Below are 25,149 nucleotides of genomic sequence, written 5' to 3' on the forward strand. Positions count from 1 at the left end.
CTTAGAGTTCCTTGAATCCAGGTCTATTCTCTGCAAAGAGTGGCATAGTATGTTTACTAGTTTTGTATTCCCATGAGATAAATGCTGCCTTCCTAACTGTCAAATACAGTCTTAAAATAAATCCCTATAACCTGACCCTGGGCAAACTCAAAGTCTCAATCCTCTGAGAGTCACAAAATACTGAGTCCCATGCAGAAGGCAGAAGTGTTTCCTTCCAAACTCTTTGCCCATGTTATCACCTAGGTACGTGCAGCCTTGAAGAATCCCACCACTTCTGCCTCTTTCTCTATAGTCGTCTAAAGGTAGGCCCCAAAATGTGAGTTGGTGGTGGGTTGGAAAGGTGATTCCATTTTATCTCCCATCCTCCACTATCCTCCCTACATCATACACCAAATCTCTCCTCTCTAGTGATGAAGTAAAACTCTCAAATGAAAGGAAACAAACCAATACTGTGGAAGTGGATGGCGAGGGGAAGCACAGTCATCTAAGAGTAACCTGCCAAAAATTCCTATTCTACATGTGTTATTTCATGTAGTTCTCACCACCTCCCTAAGAAGGTATCTTCATCTTTGATATGTGGAAACTGAGGCTAACTTGAGAGATTAAGTAACTTGCCCAAGAATGTATTATCTCCCATGAGTTAGCACTAGAAGCCCAAAGTTCAACCAGGAAGACATAGCCCTTGCCTTCATGAAGCATATTAGGTAGAGAAATGGAAAAATAAACAAGGAAAATTAAATATGCTACAGAAGCACCTAAGGGAACTTCTAACTCACACCTGGAGAGGCAGATAAAGTGTTGGCTACATTGAGATCTAAAAGATCGACTGGATTAAGCCAAGAAAAGAGGCAGTGAAGACAGTCCATGTGGAAGAAATGATATATACAAAAGAGTAGACATAGACAACCTAGAAAAACTGCAAGGGTGAAAAGTTGCAAAAAGTGCTACTGAAGAAATCAATAGAGACAAGCTCTTGCAGGACCTTGTAGGTCACAAAGAGGAATTTGGACCCTATCCTGGGAACAATGTAAAACTGTTAAAAGGGTTAAACAGGGGTGAGATACGCTTAGATTTGTGTTTTGGGAAGACTTCTCTCGCTGCAGTGTGAAACAAATGGATTTTTAAAGAGAAAGGAAAATAATTTAGGTTGAATTAAATAAATTGTCAATATCTGAGTATTTTTGTCTGACAATATTGACAATTTCATATGGTTCAGCCTAATGGTTACACAGCTGTTGTTTACACTAGAACAATGGTAGGGAGAATAAAAAGATGTAGATGCCTTTCATATCTTCTGTAGCTATTTATGAGAAGACAGATAGCCCTCAAAGATTGATTGAATATGCTAAGGGAGGCAAAATGGAGCACCAAGAATGACTCCCAAAAAAGCTTCTAAATAGAGCAACTGAATAGATAATGATGTCAACCATCTATGTAGAAAAAGAGGTGAAAGAATTAGGAGGAGAACATAAACAAGTTGGCTGGTTGGAGGAGGTTACGTATCCCAAGAACTCTCCATAAAAAGAGTAGAAAAAAATGCCTTAAAATGAAAATTCTGAATTAACAAAATAAAACTGAGTTTAAAATGGGTAATATTGCTAAAAGGTCTATCAATGCTTATATTAATAAATAAAACCCTTAAGCTAAATTGCCAATCTCCATCTTTCCATAAAATAGGTATCCTTCTTAACTGATAAAAAATAGGCTTTTATTTTTGCGTGGATTCATAATCTGACCTTCTCCAGATTGTCAAAGCCTAAGAAATAGCTTCAAGACTATAGATTAACCTTTATATGGTGTACTTGACATGAATTTTTAAGAGATATAGTGTCTTCAACTAAATGATCTCAATACAAATTTAAGATTCAATCAGCATTAATGGTGGTATTAGAAATGATAACTTCGGTTATAAGCATACTGCATTTTCCTTTGGGATATTAATTGATGTAGAGTACTCAGAGTTTGCCCTGGTATAGTCATACTTCAAACCTCCTTGTGACCAAGAAAAGGCATTTGTGCTAGTTTGATTAGCTAGTTTGATTATACTAGATAAAATATAATATTTTCGATGATTAATTTAGATAATAGTAAATGTTTAAAAAATAATGTTATATAACTCATTTTCCAGAAAGTTGTTTTTTCTAATTATCTGAGAAAAAGGGTATAGGTTGAAATTAAAACAGATAAGATATGGAATTCATAAAAGAAATCTGTGATTTGGTCGTCACGTGAATTTTATATTCTACTCAATCTATAACTTTAAAAGGAATAGCTATAAGAATATTGTGCTACATGAGAATAAAATAAGCAATTTCCCTCAGTATTCTTTTTCATCATTTCACTTTTTGAAAGAAAAAAGTTCTCTAAGGAGATATGTGACTTTAAATCTATAAAGTAACTTTTAAGGTTGTTGACAGCTGTTTTTAAAATGAGAACATTAAGCACTCTCTTGAAAATGAAAGGGAAAGTATCTATAACATCAAAATTATCTAAGCTGAAAACTCAAATGTAAAATCTTCTTCTCTTGGTAATTTAGAAAAAAAGTATATTATTAAATAAATTTCCCTGGGGACTTTGTCAAGGTATACTCTAGAGTACACTATAGAGTATAGTATACAATAAAATATATGGATTGATATCCATACATAATATATCTAAAAACACACTAAATTAACATAATTAAAAGTTATTTTAAAACTTTAGAGCCTAGAGTGTTAATAATTACATGTGCTAACCGATTTTTATATGCCATGCGAAATATATCTGATGTGCTAGGTACTTAGATTTAAGTACAATTATAATTCCCATTTTACAGATGAATAAACAAAGCTTGAGGTTTAAGTTACTCATCTGAGTTCTCCCAGCTAAGGAGTGTCAAACCCCATTTGCATGCCTCTAAAGCATGAGCTTAACTCTAGCATGCTATGTATTAACTCTCTAGGAAGATGTAAGGTGACCTCCCTCTTATCATTATATTTATTTTAGATTAGTGTGTTTTTTCATTAGTAACATTTAACTAATGGGGAAGAGAGTGGTACTCAACGGTGAAAATAGGGTACACTTCTGGCTTGATCACTGAGTTTATACCAGTTGGATCTTTTTTTTTTTGAGTCGGAGTCTTGCTCTGTCACCGGGCTGGAGTGCAATGGTGCAATCTCCGCTCGCTGCAACCTCCGCCTCCCGGGTTCAAGTGATTCTCCTGCCTCAGCCTGCCAAGTAACTGGGACTACAGGCGCGTGCCACCATGCCCAGCTAACTTCTATATTTTTAGTAGAGATGGGTTTCACCATGTTGGCCAGATTGCTCTCGATCTCCTGACCTTGTGATCTGCCTGCCTTGGCTCCCAAAGTGCTGGGATTACAGGCATGAGCCACTGCGCCCGGCCTGCATCATTTATCCATTCAGTTTTTCTATTTGCAAAATGAGAATTAAACTGGATTAAACAGGTGTACCATTCTAAGTAATGGTATTTCTGATGTTGGTATTGATGGTTATGTGGAGTCATTATATAATTTTAAGCATTTAAATTAAAAGCCCCTCATTAAAACTTATTTTAAATAGTTCAATATAATATTCATACATCCAAAACACTTTGGTGGGTACTTCGAGAAAAACAGAAATCAAAGGCAGTCTATGCTTTCCATGATATAACAATCTACTTGGAAAGATATAAAACACATGCAATCAGCATAAAACTGCTAAGCAAAATATACAAACCAGTACAAAACAATGTAGTAAAAAATATCCACCCAAGAAATGAAGGCTAAGGTATAAACAACAGGTGCAGCTTAGAAAGGGAATGCGAAGGATGTGTTTTAACCCAAAGAATTAAGAAAGTGATGAAAATGATGCTCAAAACGAAAAGGTAAGTAAGCACGAAAATTTATATTTGGGGCTAAGAAAAGTGTACAAGAAACAAGAGCTGAAAAGTTGAGCGAGGGAAATTGACAGATGGCCTGGAAGATCACACAGCAGATTTAAATGAAATAAAAACAACTTTGTTTTGATTTGGTTCTTCAACTTACTTTTATAATTCAGGGAAACAAAAATTCTAATCTAATATACCATTTGCCCAAAGTGTTTGCCATGAGCACCTGTCAAATTAATGTTTTTATAAGTTACTCTATGAATTTTACTCTACAATTAAATAGGAGGACCAAACCCAAATATTTCCAATACAAGTTGAAAGGTGGGTTTTCTTAGCCCAAAGATTTCTTTAAAAAAAGATATATGTATACACACAAAAGCTTTTAAACAAAAGCTACATATGTATAAATGTATCTTTTGATGTTTAGAGCTTAAAATACACATTTTTCTCCAGCTCTCTTCAATGGGGTCTTAATGGTGGTTTTATCTTTTGTTTTAATTTAATCCCCCTTGTGTAACTTTTAATGCTTCTTGCAAAATTCAACAGTTCAATCTGGAGCCAAAGAAATAAAACCTTGATGACTCTTAAAGAGTTTAAGATTAATTCAGGAAGAAATTACCTTGGTTAGTCATGCCTATTCTTATTAGTATCCTGAAGTTTGCTTTTGCTGAAGAAGTGGTGAGAGTTTGATGTCAAGCCAGGACTTAGTGCACGATGCACACTTTGTTTCTAATCACTGAATGCAAGAAGATAGAATAGCATTTGGAATGATGATATTATTGTACGTGCTATCAAATAATAGCAAATGAGATAAGACATTAATGTGCATGATAAACAGAAATGAATATCATTCTTCCTGGTTAGATTATGTCAATGAAACAAGTGAATATTCTATGGTTCAGAAACAATATAAGTAAATTTTTAATGGAAGCCTACATATAACTGTCATAAATGTCTTTCTGAGTCAGGATATCGTGAGCAACTACTCAACATCAAGACATCTATTACGTTGGGGAACTTGTAATTGTTCTTCCAGAATATGCTATGAACACTGCCATGTTTATCAATTAATCATGCAGTTACTGTTATGCAAACCCTCTGCCAGGTGAGCTGTGAGTGCATCTGCATACTGCACATGAACTAAGAATGAGAACATACACAAAAAAATGGTCTTTTTCTTAACCTGCTTCCTCTTGTTCAAAGCAAAGGCACCCAAGCCAGTTGAAACTCTGAATTAAGAATATTCACATGTGTATGGAGAGAGTGATTGGCATCTCCTAATATCTGCTTTATTTAGTATCAAATAAAAAATACTTCTCACATTTTTATAAATGGGTAAAAAGCACAAATATCTATTGAGCAATTATTATATGCCAGATACTATGCCGAGTGCTTTACATAGAACTTCATTATTCCTACCTTAAAACTATTGTAGTTGTTTTCAGCGGTGTCCATATTGCCCACTGGGGATATTCGGCAATGTCTGGAGTTGTGTTTTTTTTATTTTGTTTTGTTTTGTTTTGGTTGTCAGAACTTGTGGGCAGTGGTTGTCCTATTGACAATTGAGAGGTAGAAGCCAGGGATGCTGATAAACATTCTTCAATGCACAGGACAGCCCCTACATTGAATTGGGGGCTTTTAAATTATCCAGTCCAACAGGTCAATGGTGCTGAGGTTGAGAAATCCTGACCTATTTTAATCTTGGTTTAACAGATGAGAAAAACGAGGTGTAAAGTGGTTAAGTAAACTGCTCAAGGTCACAGGGCTAATGAGTGGCTGAGTTGGGACTCAAACTCAGCACTATCCAACTACAAAAGCCCAGATCCTTGTCACTATCTCACACTCTTGCTGCTTTGCACCTCAGTGTAAAATCATTTGCTTCACTGTACACATTTCATAGCGCAGCAAACCTGGTGCCTTGAATCAGAGGCCCTCCATTTTGGTGTAGGTAGAGCTGCTCTCTACCTCTTTGATCTTCACGAGTCATTCAAATTCTTATCAGTAAGCAAGGAACCTACAGCTAGAGGTTTCCTATTTCTTCTTTCTATGATTCTAACCATGAGCCATCTAGAAAGGTTACCTGATTGCCTCTCCTTTCCTCCACCAGGTGTTAGCAGCTTAGGCCTCCCTAAGGCTTTGCCCTTATTCTGTTCTCTGCTTCTTAGCAAGCAACAAAGGAGTCCCTGGAGTCGCCTCCTGCTGACTTTTCCATCTGCTCTGTGGAATAGAATCCCGCCTTCAGTTGTGCCAGGGGTGAGTTTTTCTTCCTCCAGGGAACAACCCAAACTCCTCTGGGGCAGTAAGGGGGATTTGGCACTGCCCTTTCCCTCCAACTGTCTGTGGAGTATCATTTATTCTGCAGGGAAGCCACTAAGAGTTCACCCTCTCCTACTCTGTAGTAGTGAAGATTCCTAGGGGAGGGGATCCACAGCCTGACCTCCAAACCAAATAGCTGGCGACTCAATGTATGTTGCTCAGTTACTTGTGTGCACCCTGGGGACCAAACTAAAACAGCCCAACCAACGTTAGCTGTCAGGTAGCTTTGGGGATTCTCATGACCCCAAAATAGCCATTTGGCTAAACCACAGCATAAGGAGCTATAATTTGTTTCTAAATATAGACTTCAAATAAAAGAAGCAGTATTTTCTATTACATGCCCTTTTAAGGGACCAGACTTCTTTCTGTAGAAAATGGGGTAGAGAACATGCAAGAATGGCAGTAAGATATCAAGCAGAGCCAAACCCACTAACGAGGACTCCACTGCCTCCTTTTATTGCCAGAAAAGGATTTCTGGCTCTTGAAACCTGCCTATGCGATCCAGAGGTGATGCCCCAGTTGGAATATATCACTCTCACACAAAGATCTCAGTTTTGCAAATAATAGTAGATAGGCAGAACATAGATTCGTCATCATAACCAGGTAATTGAAACTCACATCAGGGCCAGGCACAGTGGCTCAAGCCTGTAATCCTAGCACTTTGGGAGGCTGAGGTGGGCGGATCACGAGGTCAGGAGTTCGAGACCATCCTGGCCAACATGGTGAAACCCCATCTCTACTAAAAATACAAAAAAATTCGCTGGGCGTGGTGACGGGCGCCTGTAGTCCCAGCTACTCAGGAGGCTGAGGCAGGAGAATGGCGTGAACCTGGGAGGTGGAGCTTGCAGTGAGCTGAGATGGTGCCACTGTACTCCAGCCTGGGCAACAAAGCGAGACTCCATCTCAAAAAAAAAAAAAAAAAAAAAAAGAAACTCACATCAGAATCTAAACTTCAGTAATTTCTTCTTAACCTCCGTCTCCCAGGCATCTCTCAGTTGTGTCCATAAAGATCAAAATTACTCAACGTCAACTACTTTTCCCTTATCTCCACCAGACCAGCTTCTCCCTGCTGATGGTTGCAGTCATTATTAAATTCCACGTAGCAGAATGAGAGAGAAACAAGAACACTACAATATCAAGAAACTTGAAATACCTTGTGAATAAGTACAAATAATCTGCATTTTAACTACCCGTGTCATGAAATTGGGCTTACCTTCCTCCTACCCCGACCCAATTCTGCCTGGCTTGGCACAGTTTCTGCTTCAGTCCCTTCTGGGGGAAGCAGGGGATTGCTTGTTGGAAAGGTCAGTACAGTTCAGAAATACGGGCATACTCCCCTTCAGAAAAACAATCAAAGATGATGAGGTGATAAGAACCCCATTTCTGGCCCTGTTGCTTATGGCACTTGAAGCAATGACATTCTCTGCGTCCCACAGACCAGATGGTAGTTGGTGCTGAGTGTAGCACAACTGGTTAGACTCAAAGTGGCCTTCCCATCATCTGAAAGCAAACCAAGGGTCTTATCACAGTACCTTTCTACTCTCTGAGATTCGAATACTGTAGAAATGGAATCAGCTGCGTCTAATGGAGATTTAACCTAATTTGATTTTAAGTCATTTTCTGTTTTCTGGTCACCCCTATCCAACATCCTACCTGAATACACACACACACACACAAACATGCACACACATACACGCTGTTTATTCCATGTATTTCCAAAGATTTAGGCGGGATGAAAGTGAGAGAGCTAAGCCAGGCTAGAGCTAGGGCAGCTGAAGCTGTCACAGAGCTCTCTCCCCGTGACATATAAGTCTGCCAAATTGAACAGCCAACTAGCAATCATTTGTCTTTTCCCTCATCTCCTCAGAGCAGAAGCTGATGTTCAGGGTAGTTTTAGAATATCGACAGGGGTCTCCATGGCCAAGAAAAGACATCTGACGCTTCCCCCTCCCCTCCCCCAAGCCCTGCTCAGCGGATGTAACTCCTCTAAGGCTTGGATGCAGGTCTCCAGAGGTGAAAGGAGCATGGACCAGCCCACTAGGCTGCCTTGCCCACAGCATAGTATAATATTAATTAGCCACCTTCCTTATTATTCAGTCAAAATATGCCAGACTGAAATAAATTACATTCTTAGCACATATTTCACACCCCTGGATCAAGTCTTGCAAGGTTTTTCTTTTATTATTTATAAGATCATGTGCTGTCTTCCTGCAGAAAATGAGATGGTCTGCATGAGGAAAAAGGTAAAAGAAATGCAGAGAAATGAAACAATCAGATATTCCCTAATGATATTTAAAAATAGAAAATTTGCTACTGTTACATACAGCATGTTCCATCTTTTGAGATTTAATGGCTCTCTTGTGGTTTAATGGAGAATTACTTTCAGTAATTGATTATTAAAATTTAAAATTGCTAACCATCTTCATTATTAGATGAGCGAACATGTTATCCTTGTAATTAAAAAAGCCTGAGACTCACTTTCATCCTGTTGACAGAGCAGGCAGACTGTCTCCACATTCAGACTTGATGGTTTCAGGCTTCTTGTTTGACAAAAATAGCCAGCCAGTCATTTGATGATGAAAATGCAGAACATCCACAGAGACTGAGCAGAAAATATAATGAACAAAAAATAAAATAATAAGAAGCCCTACAAGCAAATTAAAGTTTTCAGTCCCAACTCATTAAATGCTATGCATCACTTATGTGATATTTCAGTGTGCCGGTGCTCAGGTAACACAGGGCGCTGTCAGGTTTTTCTTCAGCCTCAATCAACGTGCCCTTTAAAAGCAGTACAATCTCCTAGCACTTTGGGAAGCCGAGGGGGGCAGATCACGAGGTCAAGAGATCGAGACAATCCTGGCCAACATGGTGAAATCCTGTCTCTACTAAAAATACAAAAATTAGCTGGGCTTGGTGGCACGTGCCTGTAGTCCCAGCTACTTGGGAGGCTGAGGCAGGAGAATCGTTTGAACCCGGGAGGCGGAGGTTGCAGTGAGCTGAGATCATGCTACTGCACTGCAGCCTGGCGACAGAGTGAGACTCCGTCTCAAAAAAAAAAAGAAAGAAAGAAAGAAACAGCACAATCTTTCCTCCTCCACCTGCAACAGCATTTCCCCTTTGACATTTAACCTCAGATATTTACCATTATAAATTTTTGGTTTCGGCAACATATTACATAAAGTGGGCACTGGAAAAATCCAGTGTGGTTCCCTGTTCTCTTCAATGTGTATAGGATGTCTCCAGCTTCTTGTATGGACGGCTCCAAGGAGTAAGCCCCTGCCAAGTAGAAAGAGCCCTTCCTCAAAATCCCTCACCGTGTCCATGTACTGAGAGATGCAGCTTTATCAGTCAGTTATCCACACACCAGGGGTGAGGGATTTGTCTGTGTGGGATCTTGCATTTCCTTGAACGTTTTCATCATATTAGAGTATTCATTTTGTGAAGGCAGTACTCAGTGCTTTCCAAAAGGAAATTTTGTAACTGTCAATGAAAAGAGCCTATCAAAAGGGACATTTTTCACAACTCAAGTATTAGACAGATGTCAGCCTTCAGGAAAGGAAAATCCTGTAGACTCGAGAAGTACAAACATAAATGAAGCGAAGATTTTTGTACATGAAGATTTCTTCTAAACATTAAGGAAAGCCATCTATGTATCAGCATTCCCACAAAATCTCAATCGTTTAGCTCATAAAATCTCTGCTCAAATGTCAATTTTTAAAAATTGACTAATCAATGACTTGCCAATATTTCCTTAGGATCTAGATTCTCAAGGATGTCCTCTTTAATTTAGCCCAGCCAATCTTCCTTATTCCTTAATGCAAATTAGCAACCTACACTTTGTACACATTCAAAGACTATGATATCACTGGGCAGTATTTAGATCATGCTATAAAACTGTTCTTATGTATTTGTCGTTGTGTTTGCCTTCCCAATTAGATTACATGACCCTCAAGGGTAAGAGCAATTCCTTTTATTTCTTTTTCTATTTTACCTTACCTACAGCCTCTCACCCAATGTCAAGTTCAACAGACATCAGGCCTACCACCATCTTGTTTGCTTAGGTAGTTAGATATGGAAGTTTGACAAGGAGATGAACTCTTCTATTCTAGTTAAATATAACCTTGAATTTAAGTTATACATAAATATAACCTTGAATTTAGGACGCGTAGAGACTAGATTAGCCTTTCTGAAGCACAGAAAAATTTTCGTAATCCTCCCAAGGATGGTATATAACTAATCCCATTCTAGCTACATATAAGTAAATGTGTTACATATAATGAGCATTAGGGCTTAATTCTCAGAACTTCTTGAGAGTCTCATCTAGATTGTTCTTTCAGATTACTTTCAACAATCTCATAAAGTCATTAACAGATAAGAAAATATCTTTCCTCTTTCATGGTCTTTCTGGCTTTGGTGATATGGCAACCTTCATCCAGGAATATAAAATGCCAACCTATTTTTAAGGTCATCTCATAGGGCACTACTCGCCATAGTCATTTGCCTATATCCAAATATCATGGTACCTTACCAGTTTTAATGAATTACCTTTCTACCCTCTATCAGGTACCACTAATAAATTATATGTGTGCTGACAACATAATTCACATTTGAACAATTTTCTACCTCTCCCAGCACCTAGTTGGGTGATTTTAATGTGTTAGAGATTGCAGTACATATTAACTAAATTAGTAAATGAATGCATGAATGAAATTAAAAGAATGGCCGAGTCTTAGATTGTTTTCCCATTTCTAAGTTTCCTTTCTAAATTTAAATATGAATGAAAATAATTACTCAATACAGGTTTACTGAGTAAGAATTTAAGAAACATTTCTTCCTCATCCAGGCATCAAAAACATATCTGAAGACATATTCTTCATATTCTCATCTCAGTTGATAACAATTCCATAGTTTTAACTTCTCAAGCCATAACCTCTGAGTCATCTTGGGCTTCTCTCTTTCTCTCGTATTCCAATTTATCAACAAATTATGTTAGCTCTCCTGTCAAAGTAGATCCAGACCACTTATCAATGCCTCTACCATTACCACTTTGTTCCAAGATATCATCATCCATCCCCGGGATTATTCTTATTGTCTCTTAGCTGCACTCCCTATTTATTGCCAGAAATATCCTATTGCAACAACACTTGGAAGTCATTCCTCTGGCAAAACTCAAATGATTCCACATTTCATTAATGCCCTACAAAGTCCTACAAAACCTGCCTTCCCCTCCTCATCTTCAACCATCCTCTCCTACTTTTTCTCTCTCTCTTTGACACCAGGAATACTGGCCTTTTTGCTATTCATGCAACCAGATACTCTCCTGCCTCAAAAAATGCCTCTAGGCTTCTGCGCTTGCTCTTCCCTCAGCCTGATGCTCTTGCCCAACATAGATGGGAATAAAGTCTTGCTCCCTCAACTTTCTTTACATTACTGTTCTGATATCACCTCATTATTCAGACCTTCAGAGATGTAGAAATTTATTTTTTCTCCAACTAACTTAAACCAGTTAATTTATCAAGGCAGTTTTAAAATGATCCTATTTTTCTCCAAGGAATAGGGCTCAGGTGGTAAGGTAGAAAGGAAAGGGGAAGCAAAAGTTAAAAGAAAGAAAAAACTTTCATTTACTACTTCTTTGTAGTCAGATAAATCCGACCAAAACCAAGATTCATTGAGCAGCAAAAGATTCCCCCCAAGCTTTTGTTTTTATGTTTTTTTACTGGTTGTTCCCACACATTATAATGTCTTGGCAGCAACACAGATAACAGCCTGTTGGCACTGAAACAATTTCTGGAAAATATTCGAGTTTTCTGAAATTCTGACAACCTAACACGTTATGCGAGCTGATCCCAACTAATTTTTGTGGCTGAAGCAATAACTTTGCAGTAGGAAATTTCCCTGATGAGAGATTTCATATAAAAAAAAAATCTCTGAAAATTGGAGCTGGATGTAACATTGGCTGATTCACTTTCTCATTTTACAGATGAAGACTCAAAGACCCAGGGAGATTAAATGATTTGCCCAAGGCACGTGGATTGTTACCAGCAGAGCTGGGAATAAAATTCAAGCTCCTTGGCTCCCAATTCACTATTCCTTCTGCTTTGCTGTGTGATATGCCTTGTTCATGACTGTGCCATTTAACTACTCACGGCAAAAATCCCACTAATGTCAGCCTTACTCTCTGGGAATTTGTAATCCAAAACATGAAACCAAATAGATAACATGTAAATAATCATAATCATAATTATGATGAAATATATCTTCCAGTTTCCAATCCTCAAAGTATTTTCATATCTATCTCTTCATTTTATCCTCAAAAGAATACTCTACAAATTATATAATGTGAAACATTGCATAAATATTAATAGGTAATATTTAAGTAATCCAGTGTGCTCTCTGGGGGATGATCAGGAAAGAAAAGTCACTACGGTTTTTTACATGTATGAATGAGATGGCTCTCTCACTACCTATGCTAGATTCCTCTAAATTGGTTTGATGGACCAACCTTTACATAAGTATATATGTTTATACATTTATATGTAATTTTATATACCTGTACGTATAGATACTTTCTCTTCTCTGTTATCATATTCATAATTGGAATCCACTAATGCTCTTCACTATATTCTATGTGTCAGCACAGACGAAAGCCATCTCAGGTCTCTGGAAATGGCAGACAGGAATAATTAAGATCAGACATCAAGACATTGACATGTCATTCTCTGATAACATGGACAGACGGGATGCCAATATTACTTTCTAAATATGCCACCGAGGGAGGTATTTCCTAGATCTTTAATAAAATTGGCTCCCATACATAATGAATACTACCAGTCAGTACCTACTTTCCACTGCATAGTTTATGTCAAAATTATGAAGAGAAAAAATAAGAAAAGGATATTGTCCATTTGCTTATAGAGTAGACAACTTTCTGTTTTGTGAAATGTGAATGGTGTCAGGCAAGGCCTCTGGCCAACAGTATATCCCCCTCAATACCTGTCGTACTGCCTGAAATCCCAACCTTATTGACTCCAGTCCTTTGTGTCTTGAGTCTTTTTTAGGCCCTGAGCAAACCCGTTAAAATGCATCTACCCCTAAAAGGAGCACAGTCTTCTCACAGATCAGGCCCTTAATTAATGGAACCCAGAATAAATCAGGGATAAAGAGAGTGACAGTAAAGGATGTTTTCTAAAACAATGCAGGGGCCAGATGCTGTGGCTCATGCCCGTAATCCAAGCACTCTGGGAGGCCCAGGCAGGAGGATCTCTTGAGCCTAGGAATTCACAACCAGCCTGGCCAACACAGGGAGAACCCTGTCTCCGTGACAAGATAAGAAATTAGACTGTCATGGCGGTGGGTGCCTGAGCTCCCAGCTACTCAGGGTGTTGAAGCAGGAGAATTGCTTGGGCCTAGGAGTTTGAGGCTGCAGTGAGCTATGCTCACGCCACTGCTCTCCAGCCTAAGCAATAGAGTGAGAGACCCTGTTTCAAAAATAAAATAAAATAAATTAAGCTAGTTTAATTTTGCTAGTTTAAATTAAGCTGGTTTAAGCTGGTTAGGGGTAGGTTCTGATTTTTTTTCTATTTGACTTCCTATTTGAGATCCCACATACCTACCAACAAGTTTTAAGAGCCAATTATGCAATTACATATATCCCTATTTTTTTTCTTATAAAAGTCAAATGTTATGTTAGGTTCCCCAACTGGGAAAACCTAACTCTAGCTGACCCAGTATCATTAATGCTCAAATTCTAAAATCTACCAGGTTTAACCAACATCTGAGAACTTAGACAGTAGTCAATTAAATCATTTAGTATGAGATTAAGAAGGTAGAGTGGAAAAAGAAGCACTACTGTAGGAAAACTTCTTGAGCAGGAAGTGGCAGCAAAGTGATCAGGAGAACTGCTATGACCACCAGCCATCCCACACTATCCAACCAAACTCCACTTGTCTCCAGAGGCCATGGTCTGAGGGGTTCGTGCAAGAGGACTGCAGAGGACAGGGGGATACCAGCAGCCTACTGTGCATGCCAAGGAAAAACCAAGGATAGACTTTTGCACGTTTAAGTGTGTTTCCTCATTTGTCCACCAGTAAATGTGAAGGAAAAAGTAATCCCAGATCCTCCATAGGAAACTCTTACTTATAATTGGATTAAACCTTAACTAAGTTTGAGAACGACTCACAGTATTGCAGAGGAAGAGGGAAAAAGTAGTAAAAATTCAAAATGCAATGAAGCCTAATATATACTCTTTCTTGCCAAACCCCCTTAGTCATACTGAACTGTGATGCATCCCAGGAAGTAGCAGCTTGTTTGGAGAAAGGATATTCTATGACCCCCAAGGGGACAGTGCTAACACCAGGGACAGATTCTGCAAACCTCGGTAGACAGAGTGAGGAAAGGCTCTATTCGCTCACTGGAATTTCCTAGCACTTCCATAAATATCAATAAACACTGGTCTAAGGGGCATATGATGTTCCAATATATTTTGACATAAAAGTTGCAACCAGGAGAGTCTTAAAATAAAAGTACTGGAGGGAAATGTGTGAGTCAGTTGGGGAAGGCTAGGCCATTCTCAAAGGCAGCATATGACTGCAGAGGGGGGCTACAGTCTACCTAAGCCAATTGAATAATCTATTTCATTGACACAATTATTAAATCATTGATTAGTGTGCTGAGTGGTTGGTATCGGTTGTCTTTATTACAGGTGAATTGTAGCTATTGCCAGCTGTTTCTGTGGCAAGTTCTTCAGCTGCAGAAAAGCTGGCATTGTGCCCAGATGCAGCCTGGGAGTCCCACCACTTCAAAGTGCTTTTTTTTCCCCCCAGCGAGTGCTTCTCCCTGTCATTACATGGTTTCCCTGTGTTCTCATCATTACAACAATAGAATCCATAAAACCAAATGCAGAAACAAAGGGATAACTTATTGGCAACTAATGAAACACAGAGAGATTGTTCAAGCAGTGTAAATGCAAAAGGGCTTTGAACCAGTTTAAACAATCTACGTGTATTCCATCGCTCCATTGTTCACAGGCGTGAAGGCAAGTGTCTCAGCTTCATAAAAATTACACCATCTTTGCCTTAAAGATCTGCTCTCTTGTTGCCTCTGCCTCTGGCACTCTTTTTAGAGGGCTGGTTTGCTTTTTGTCCACTTATTCAAATTCTGCCCATTGATCAAGACTGGTTCATCTTCCAAGTTTTCTGAGAAATTTTCCATGAACACTGCAGACTCCACTGAGCTTTCCTTGCTTTTCTTTTCTCCAATAACTTAGGTGTGTGCCACTTATTTAGCCAGCCAGAGATAAGGCAAGTATAGGCAATACTGAGAATCCATGCTACATCACAAGTGGACCAAGGCACCTCCCTCTGATCCCAGAGGTGCTCTGAGAAACATTCTCAACCAGCACTCCAAGTAGAGCTCCATCAATGACTCAGCTTTGACAGATGGGATGGGATGAAATGTGTGTGTCATCCCAAGTGCTGTGGGAATGAGACAGGTCTTGCTGTCATATCAACCAGGATTCAAACTTCAGATCAACAGTTTACTAGATATGCCACCATGGTTTTTGTGTGTTTCCTTTTTTAATTCCCTCGACTCGGGATTTTAATTTATAGAACATAAATGAGGCCACCTACCTCAGAGTGTGAAGTCTGCCCAGTTCCTGGTACACAGAAAGCATCTAATACATGAACATATCTCATCCCCCTGGGCCCCTACTAAGAGTGCTTATTGTTGAAGTCTTATCTGCCCAAGCAAATTATAAGTTTCTGGAGGATAAGGCTACAGAAGGTGATTCATGCTAAGGCTAAAATTGTATGCATCTAATGCAATATCTTTAACCTTTTTCCTGAAACACTAGGTATAGACTGAAAGAAACTTAGATGATGTTATGAATGGAAATAGGGGATTAATGAGCTAACACTTTCAGGTAGTTGATTCCAGCAATATGCTCATTCTCTATAGATGCTATGATATGAAAAAAAATCATAGAATAAAATAAAGCCCTGCCCATTTGTGGCGCAAATATATAACAGACTTAATAATCTGCTTAATAATCTGTCTGAAAGGATTCTGATTCATTTTTTTACTGCCTGTAGGGTCTGCTCAAGTCTAGAGATAAACATTCTGATTTGGTCAGGCACAGCTTTGACAAATGGCAAGTGAGAACCACATCTGCCATATTAGTTTGACGTGTTCGTGCCAAATTGTGTTTGAGAAGCATTTTGAAAGAGGATTGGAGTTAGCACAGATATCAGGTTATTTTCCTTGGTAACCTATCATGAATATTGAATTGCACCTCTAACCTGAGCCACAGGGGTTTTTGAACGCTTTCATGCTCCCCACAACCCCCTCAGTGTGCTACTAGATAGGCAGGTGACTATATGTAGTCTAAAATATAGTGGACATCAGTTTCTTGAATTCAAACATTTCCTTCAAAATCAAGCTTGTGATGCAAATAAAATTCAAACTTTCCAGGTTAGGTTTCCTTTGTTTCATTTCTACATATGGTAAATGCAAAACTTCCAGTCACTAGGAAGTAGATTAAATAATCATAGAATCATAGAATTTTCAGCGCTGGAAGGGACCTTAGAGATCATCTAGTCCAACCCCCTCATTTTAACAGATGAGGAGACTGATGTCTGTGGAGGATTATAGCCTCAGGGGGAAACCAGAGTTCATTAACTCATCTCTGGAAAGACTTGGTTTTTTTTTTTTTTGGTTAGAATAAATGATTAAATGATTCCAATTTCATGCTATCTCCTTTATTCAGAAAGTTTACATTCACTTTCTCCTTTTGTCCATGTAACCATGACAATAGTGGGGAATAATAGAGCTATCAGTATAAAAATAGCCTCATTAGCATCAACAAGGGGCTCGCCAATCAGCTTGGACCTATTACAGGGCTGATAACTACCTCCTCTGCCTTCCAGTTTGCAACAAACACACTCTCTGGACTCCTCCCACAGGCTGGCTCTTTCCTCTTCTGAAGCTGTGTCCCTCACAGTTTGACAGCCGGGATTTACAAGTGGAATCCTACCTGAGAAAGCCCTGTTCTCAAGCAGGCTCAGCTGGATCTGCCCTGAGATTTCCAACCTGCCTCTGCTTTCCAGAACCCCTATTGTCATGTCTAAAACAAAAGTGAACATATTTCTCTCTGTGTATACAACAAAGGACAGAGAAAACTTAGGTAAAATTTAGAAATGGACGAATTCATTAGCAGGAATCTTTTAGAGAGGGTTTAGTGTTTGTTTTGAGTTCTTTATTTGATTTTTCCACTGCCACTCCCCACCCCACCATGAGCAATTTGAAGATTCTATAAGTTAACATATGATAGAAAAGTTTGTCAAGGTATTTATATCACATCTCTATCACCCCCCATGCCCCAGTCATAAGAGCACAAAAAATATAAAATAAAATAAAAATGAATAGTGGGAAACAGAACTGACAAAAGGTAAAGAGAGTCTTTAGACCAATTTTACATTATTGGCTAAATTCACTTTGTCTAAATTTCACTAAAACAGAAAATTATACTGAGTTGTCAAGTTGACATACATGGAAGGAGGGAGAGAATGATGGAATGACACTCAACAAACTGTCTCAAGAATTAAAAGTTTTCAAAATATACCATGGCCTTAAAAATAGACAAATAGAATAATGGAGCAGAACTGAGGAGAGTCCAGAAATAAATCCATACATATATGATCAACCAATTTTTGACAAAAGTGCAAAAGCAATTCAGCGCACAAAAAATAGTGTTTTCAACAAGTGGTACCCGGACAATTGAAGATCTGTATATTAAAAAAATGAAATTGATTTATACCTTTCACCATATGAAAAAGTTTACCGGAAATTGATTATAGATCTAAATATAAAACTTGAATCTATAAAACTTCTCAAAGGAAATAGGAGGAAATTTTGTAATCTTGATTTAGGGAAAGATCTATAAAAGATAAAATGATAAATTGAACTTCATCAAAATTAAGAACTTCTCTTTAAAAGATGCAATAAAGTACATGAAAACACAGTCACAAATAGGGGAAAAAATTGCGTATTATATACTTTGGATACAAATCTTTTATCAGGATTTGTATATATTTTGGATACAAATATATAAATAAGACTAAAAATTCAGTAAGAAAGCAGTCTAATTTTTAAAGCAGAGCAAAAAATTTGAATGGCCACTTTATCAAAGAGGATATAAGAATTGGGAAGAAGTACATGACAGCCATTAGGGAAATAAAAAATAAAATCACAATGAGATACCATTACATCACTCTTAAAATGGCTGAAATTAAAAAGACCAACCACACCCAGTGTTGGTGAGAAAACAGAGCAACTGAGCCTCTCAAACACTGACGGAGAGAGTGTAAAGTGTCACAACCACTTTGAAAAACAATTTAATGATTACTTTAAGAGTTAAACACACACTCACCGTATGATCTAGCCATTCCACTCCTAGGTATTTCCCTAAAGGAAATGAAAAAATGTCCACACCAAGACTTGTATTTGACTGCTCATGGAAAATTTATTAACTCCAGTTTAGTAATCCCAAACTGAAAACAATCCAACTGTCTATCAACAGGTGAATGGATAAATAATTAGTGGTATAGCTCTGCCATGAACTAGTACTTAGCAAGAAAAAGCAATAAATCATCGATACATGCAACAAAATGGATGCTGCTCAGGGAGAAATGATGTCTCACTGGGGTCAAAATGTTTACCTTAACAATCAACCTCAAAGTAATTATGCTGAGTGAAAGAAGCCAGATCAGACCACCTCCGACAACAACAAAAAAGAGCACATATGGATGGATATGATTCCATTTATATCAAATTCTGGAAAATGCAAACTAATCTATAGGGACAGAAAGCAGATTGGAGGTTGCCTGGGGATGGGGAAGGGGCAGTGAAGATAGAGGGTGGAAGAGTAAAGGCGAGGGGTAACAAAATCGCACGAAGAAACATTTGGGGGTAATGGATAAGTTTATTATTTTGATCATGGTGAAGGTTTTATGGGTGCAAATATATGTAAAAACTTACTCAATTTTATAGTTGTTAAAAAATGGGGGAGAAATAAAAATAAATATACCTTGGACCCATTTATTAAAATGATCCACACTGATGACTCCAGAGGAGCATTTTTGAGGATGTGGTCCAAAGAGAAATAAAGTATGAGGGAAGCTTGGATAAAGATTATATAACAAAGGAGTCATACAATATTGCCAGCTTAGGTATCTAAGGTCCCTTATTTCAACTTTGGGAAAGATGTTCTAGGGTACAGCTTTTGAAAGCAGCAATGTTTTCAAATGTTTATTTCTTTAATTTATGCTCACCACTTCAGGTCTTACCTTCTACCAAGCATTTACCCTGTGCCAAGCATTTTACATGCATTTTCTCATTTAACCCTCCCAGTCCATGTTATTGCCCCCATATTACAAATGAAAAAACAAAGGCTCAAAGAGATTAAATAATATGCATAAAGTCATACAACTAGTATCAGGCTGAACCAGGGTTCACAAGCAGGTCTGACTGCAAACCCCCCATGCCCTAAAATGTGCAGTTCTTGCTGCTTATTCAAAAAATAAGAGCGATATATTGCATGTGCAATTAATAGCAAGTTCTTTTTACTTCATGAATGTATCCTCTGAAGGGGCTGCCCTGTTCAGGCACATGGTCTCCCCTTCATGCAGCTCAACAAAATGTATCCTACTCTAAAATGAATCCTTGTCGGAGTTTACTCTTCAGGGCATGAGTAGACGGGAAAAGCTTGCTTTTCCCTGATAGTAAAATTTGAAGACATGAAATCATGGATGAAAATAAGTGGAGATTAGGTGAACACAGATAAGTAAGATGGAGCAATGAGACAGAGAGCCACTAAATGATGCCGTGTATAGCTGTGAAATTTGTTCATTGCACCGGGCAAGTGGCTGAAGGAGCAAGTGGAGTTTGTACCTAGACTCCATTTACTACTCCCGGGCTTATCCCCTTGCCCAGGGCTTCACTGACAGAGGGCACTTAAAAAAAAATTGCACAAAGCTACAACATGAACTAGGGGTGGCCTCGATGAACAGATTTCCTTTGTTTGTCTTTTGTTCTTTTACTATCTTCCAAACTCGTAGCATCACATTACCATGCTGGATCCTGCATTATTCATGTCAAATAATCTGCTAAATAATGTGTCCTAGAAAGCACGATATGAACCAAGGTAGCTCACATAAAAAAGAAAAAATAATGGCATAAATGATAAATGAAATAAAGATTCTTCAAGAAATTTTATGGTATTTAATTAATCTACCAGTTTTACTAAGTTGCTTTCAAGTGAAATGGCTCTTTACCAGTGCCTTTTGAAAAGGTTAGAAGTGAATTCCCTGAGCTACAATCATTAGCATATAGATGTCTCTAAGTGTTAATTTCTGTTTTCACTGAATGAATGTAATTTAAAATGAGGCCCTTTCAAATCAGTTAACTTCGGCCATTTGAGAAAGATAAGAAAAATGGACTCAAGCATGAACCCCCAGCAGAACCTGCTTCTTCGGGATAAGTACTATATGCCACAGTCACGCACTACTTTGGGAAATTACAGATCTTTTCAGAAAGAGAAAGAGAGTTTGAGGTGAGCAGGTTAAAAGGACCCTAAACATTTGCTTTCGATTTAGCTAATCATGAAAAGGAAATTGAAATTGAATGAAGAAATCAATTTTGAAAAATATGGCAGTTCTGACCCCACAGAAAAGCCCAGTAATATTGTAGATCAAATCCTGCAACAATAACTTTCTGTTTTTGCACAATGCTTGCCATGTAGAGGTTACTCAATACACTTTTGCAGAGTTGTGTTATGTAAATAGAAAGATGAGTCTAATAGTGATCATTAAAGACAGTTAAAATTTTACTCATACTCTCTTTACAACCTGTCTTTGTTTGTGATGCTATAAGGAAACATCTGAGACTGAGTAATTTATGAAAAATAGAAATGTATTTCTCAAAGTTCTGGAGCCTGAGAAGTCCAAGATCAAGGTGCTGGCAGGTCTAGTGTCTCTTGTAAAGACACTTTCCTCATAGATGGGGCCACCTAGGTACCCTCACATGATGGAAGGGCTCAAAAGGGCAAAAAAGGATAAATGCTGTGATGTCACATGGCAGAAGAACCTAGGCTAGTCCTTCCAGCCCTTTCATAAGGGACTAATCTATTCATGAGGGCCTAGCAACTTAATTCCCAAAAGACCCCAACTCTTTTCTTTTTTAACTTGTGTTAAAGAAGTGTGGGATACACGTGGGATACATGTGCAGGTTTGTTACAAGGTAAACATGTCATGGGGGTTTGTTGTGTAGATTATTTCATCACCTAGGTATTAAGCCTAGTACCCATTAGTTATTTTTCCTGATCCTCTCCCTTCTGCCACCTTCCACCCCCCAGTAGGCCTCAGTGTGTGTTGTTCCCCTCTATGTGTCCATGTGTTCTCATCATTTAGCTCCCACTTATAAGTGAGAACATGCAGCATTTAGTTTTCTGTTTCTGTATTAGTTTGCTAAGGATAATGGCCTCCAGCTCCATCCATGTCCCTGCAAAAGACACGATCTTGTTCTTTTTTATGACTGCATAGTATTCCTTGGTGTATATGTACCACATTTTCTTTATCCAAGACCCCAAATCTTAATACTACCACAAAGGATATTAAGTTTCAACATATGAATTTTGGGACACACTTTCAGACCATAGCAGAATTCCTTCTCTTTACTTCTGAAGTAACCCTTTAATAATACAAATCAGAACCCGTCAATCCCATGCTTATAATACTTCAACAACTTCTTCTTGTCATTCTTTGGATAAAATTTAGGATAAAATTCAAAGTCCTAAGCATGGCCACAAGTCCAACATGTTCTGCCACATTGACTTCCTCTCACCCCCATCCCCACTAGGCTCAGCTATACTGACTTCGCACAGTCTTACACACACAGCTCTGTCCTGCCTCGAGCCCTGAGTTTTGATGCTCTGTGAATGCAAGGCTCTTCCTGCAGCTCTCCTATGGGCAGCTCACGCTCATCCCTTGTGTTTCAGGTCCGATGTCACCTTCCCTAAGGAAGTCTGTCCTCATCAGCATACCTAAAGTGAGCTGCACCACGCCACTGGTTCTAAATCTCACCACTCTCTTTCTATCATAATACTTATCAAAATCTGACATTATCATTCTTATTTAACATCTACCTTTCTCATGAATGTAAGGGCATTGTGAGAACACAGAACTTCTTTCTTGTTTATAGCAATATCTCTGGTACCTAGCACAATAGGCACAGAGCCTGTTCCTTTGTAGGAGACTGAAAAATATTTTCTGATATAATCAATAAGTGAATGGTGAACAGGTGGATTTGCCAGCTCCACTCTAGATGTTTTTCAGTGGCATATAGACCCAAAGATACATAAGCCCATTGATTATACAGAATAGATTAAATCAGAGCATGAAATCCCTGCCTTCAAAATACTGCGTTATAAAGCCAAATAGTGTCTATGTTCCCCCATAGCACTTATAGCACCCAGTAGCACAACAGCACTTAACAAATGGTGCTGGACTGTCTACCACATTCATGTTATACTTATCTACTTATATGACAACTCTAATGTCCTAAACTGTAAGATGAGTCAGGAAAGAGATCACAACTTTTTTTTTTTTTTTTTTTTTTTGAGACAGAGTTTCGCTCTTGTTGCCCAGGCTGGAGTGCAGTAGCGCAATCTTGGCTCACTGCAACTTCCACCTCCCGGGTTTAAGTGATTCTCCTGCCTCAGCCTCCCAAGTAGCTGGGATTACAGGCACCCACCACCACACCTGGCTAATTTTTTGCATTTTTAGTAGGGATTTGGTTTCACCATGTTGGCCAGGCTGGTCTCAAACTCCTGACCTCAGGCAATCTGCCCGCCTCAGCCTCCCAAAGTGCTGGGATTACAGGCGTGAGCCACTGCACCTGGCCAAGATCACATCTTGTTCAACTTTTTATCCCGTAAGTTCCCTTGAATATAACAAATACATAGTAAACATTCAATTTGTTCCTACCTTCTCTAGAATTCAGACACACTGCCAGGTGCAGTCCTTCTCTAAATTGGCTTCACACTCACAATTCTGCCATAGCAAAGAGAAAAAGTCAGGGCCATTAATTGTTGGATCCTCATGAACATAAGAAGCTCTTGGCTTAGGGCTCCAATCATGTGACTAACTCATGGAACTATCCATTTATTTGCCCATTCTTCAGTCAACAAATGCTACTGAATACCTACTCAAGGCAGATTAGGGTCCCTCTTAGAGCTCACAGCCTAGTAGAGAAGAAAGACCATAAGCAAGTATAAACAAACTAACAAAAATCTATAATTGAAATTGCAGTGTTTTATGAAGGTATGAATAGAGCTAATGATAAAGAATAGAAGGTGTAGAGGTTACGTGGCCAGGAAAGGCCTCTCTGAGATGGTACTTAAAAAGAGACCTTAAATATGAGAAGGAGGCTGGGCATGGTGACTCACAATTGCAACCCTAGCACTTTGGGAGGCTGGGCCTGGTGGATCACCTGAGGTCAGGAATTTGAGACCAGCCTGACCAACATGGTAAAACCCCATGTCGGCTAAATGCAAAAAATTAGCTGAGTGTGTTGGTGCATGCCTATAATCCCAGCTACCTGGGAAGCTGAGGTTCAAGTATCGCTTGAACCCAGGTGGCAGAGCTTGCAGTGAGCCAAGATTGTGCCATTGCACTCCAGCCTGGGCAACAAGAGCAAAACTGTCTCAAAAAAACAAAAAAAAAAAAAAAAAGAGAAGGAGCTATTTATCCATAAATCTGGGGGGAAAGTGTTTATGTGGTGGGAACAGCATGTGTGGCAACCCCCAGGTGGGAAGACACTAGGTACATTGAGAGACTTTAAGAGGCCCTGGGTCTGGGAGCATGCATAGAGAGGAGAGAAATGCATGGCAATGCAAAAGGGAGCAGAGCTTGGATCATACTGGATGTTGTAGGTTGTAGCACTAACTTTCTTTGTATTCATAATGCAATGAAAGTCCAATGATGGTGTTTAAACAGAGGCATGACAGGCTGTATTCTCATTTTTAGAGATTATCCGGGTCGATATGTGGAGAATAGATTGGTCATGGAAATTCACAAGTGTCTCTCTGCCACATGCTACTTTATATTGTGCCTGAGAAAAACTTTTCTTAGCTAATGGGACCTCCTCTAATCATCTCAGAAGACTCCATTGGGGTGCCTCACTTATCTGGGTATCTGATCACACTGTCATGCTCATCATAACTTCAGAGTGAATAGGGCCGTTGATGCTGCAACATACTGGTGTATGTACATACTGCTGAGTCCCTTGTGCTTTGACATTGGATCTATAATGGGTTTCCTCCTGAGGGGCTTTATTCTTTTGAGAGAAGGTCATTCCTTCATGCTTATTTGTCTGCTTCATGCTATTTGCTTGTTTGTCTACATAAGCTCCAGTGTTACAACTATAAGGCCATATTTTTAAGTGCAGACATTTCGGATACTATGATTCCTTCCTCTCACTGTGGTTTTCTCAGCCAGCAATCCCTATCCTTATCAACAAAGACAGTGTGAGGGTCACACTTCTGTACACACAGACATACACAGGAGGGCCTATGGATGAAGAAAGCCAAGAGTTTTGTAGTTTTGTTTTCCTTTTTTCAAGGGCAAAAGTAGAATAAAACCTTGCAGGTCATGCAGCAACTTAGTGGCTCAGATCGCTACCATAGCTCCTTCCATCTGCTTTAGGAGCTATTTAAAAGACTTGATTCTTCAATGCCAATCCTTCTTCAGTTCAGGAAATACCCATGCATAAAAAACATATCCATTTCCTGTGCTCTAAATGATATCCTAGGCAGCCTGAGTTGATGTGTCAACTAAGATGGCAGAAGGGAGGACCGTAAACTGCAAGACAGCATAGCTAAACGAGGGGTATTTCTCTATATTGAAAGTTAA

This window comes from Pongo pygmaeus, chromosome 11 (genome assembly GCF_028885625.2).
Source record: "Pongo pygmaeus isolate AG05252 chromosome 11, NHGRI_mPonPyg2-v2.0_pri, whole genome shotgun sequence".
NCBI lineage: Eukaryota > Metazoa > Chordata > Mammalia > Primates > Hominidae > Pongo > Pongo pygmaeus.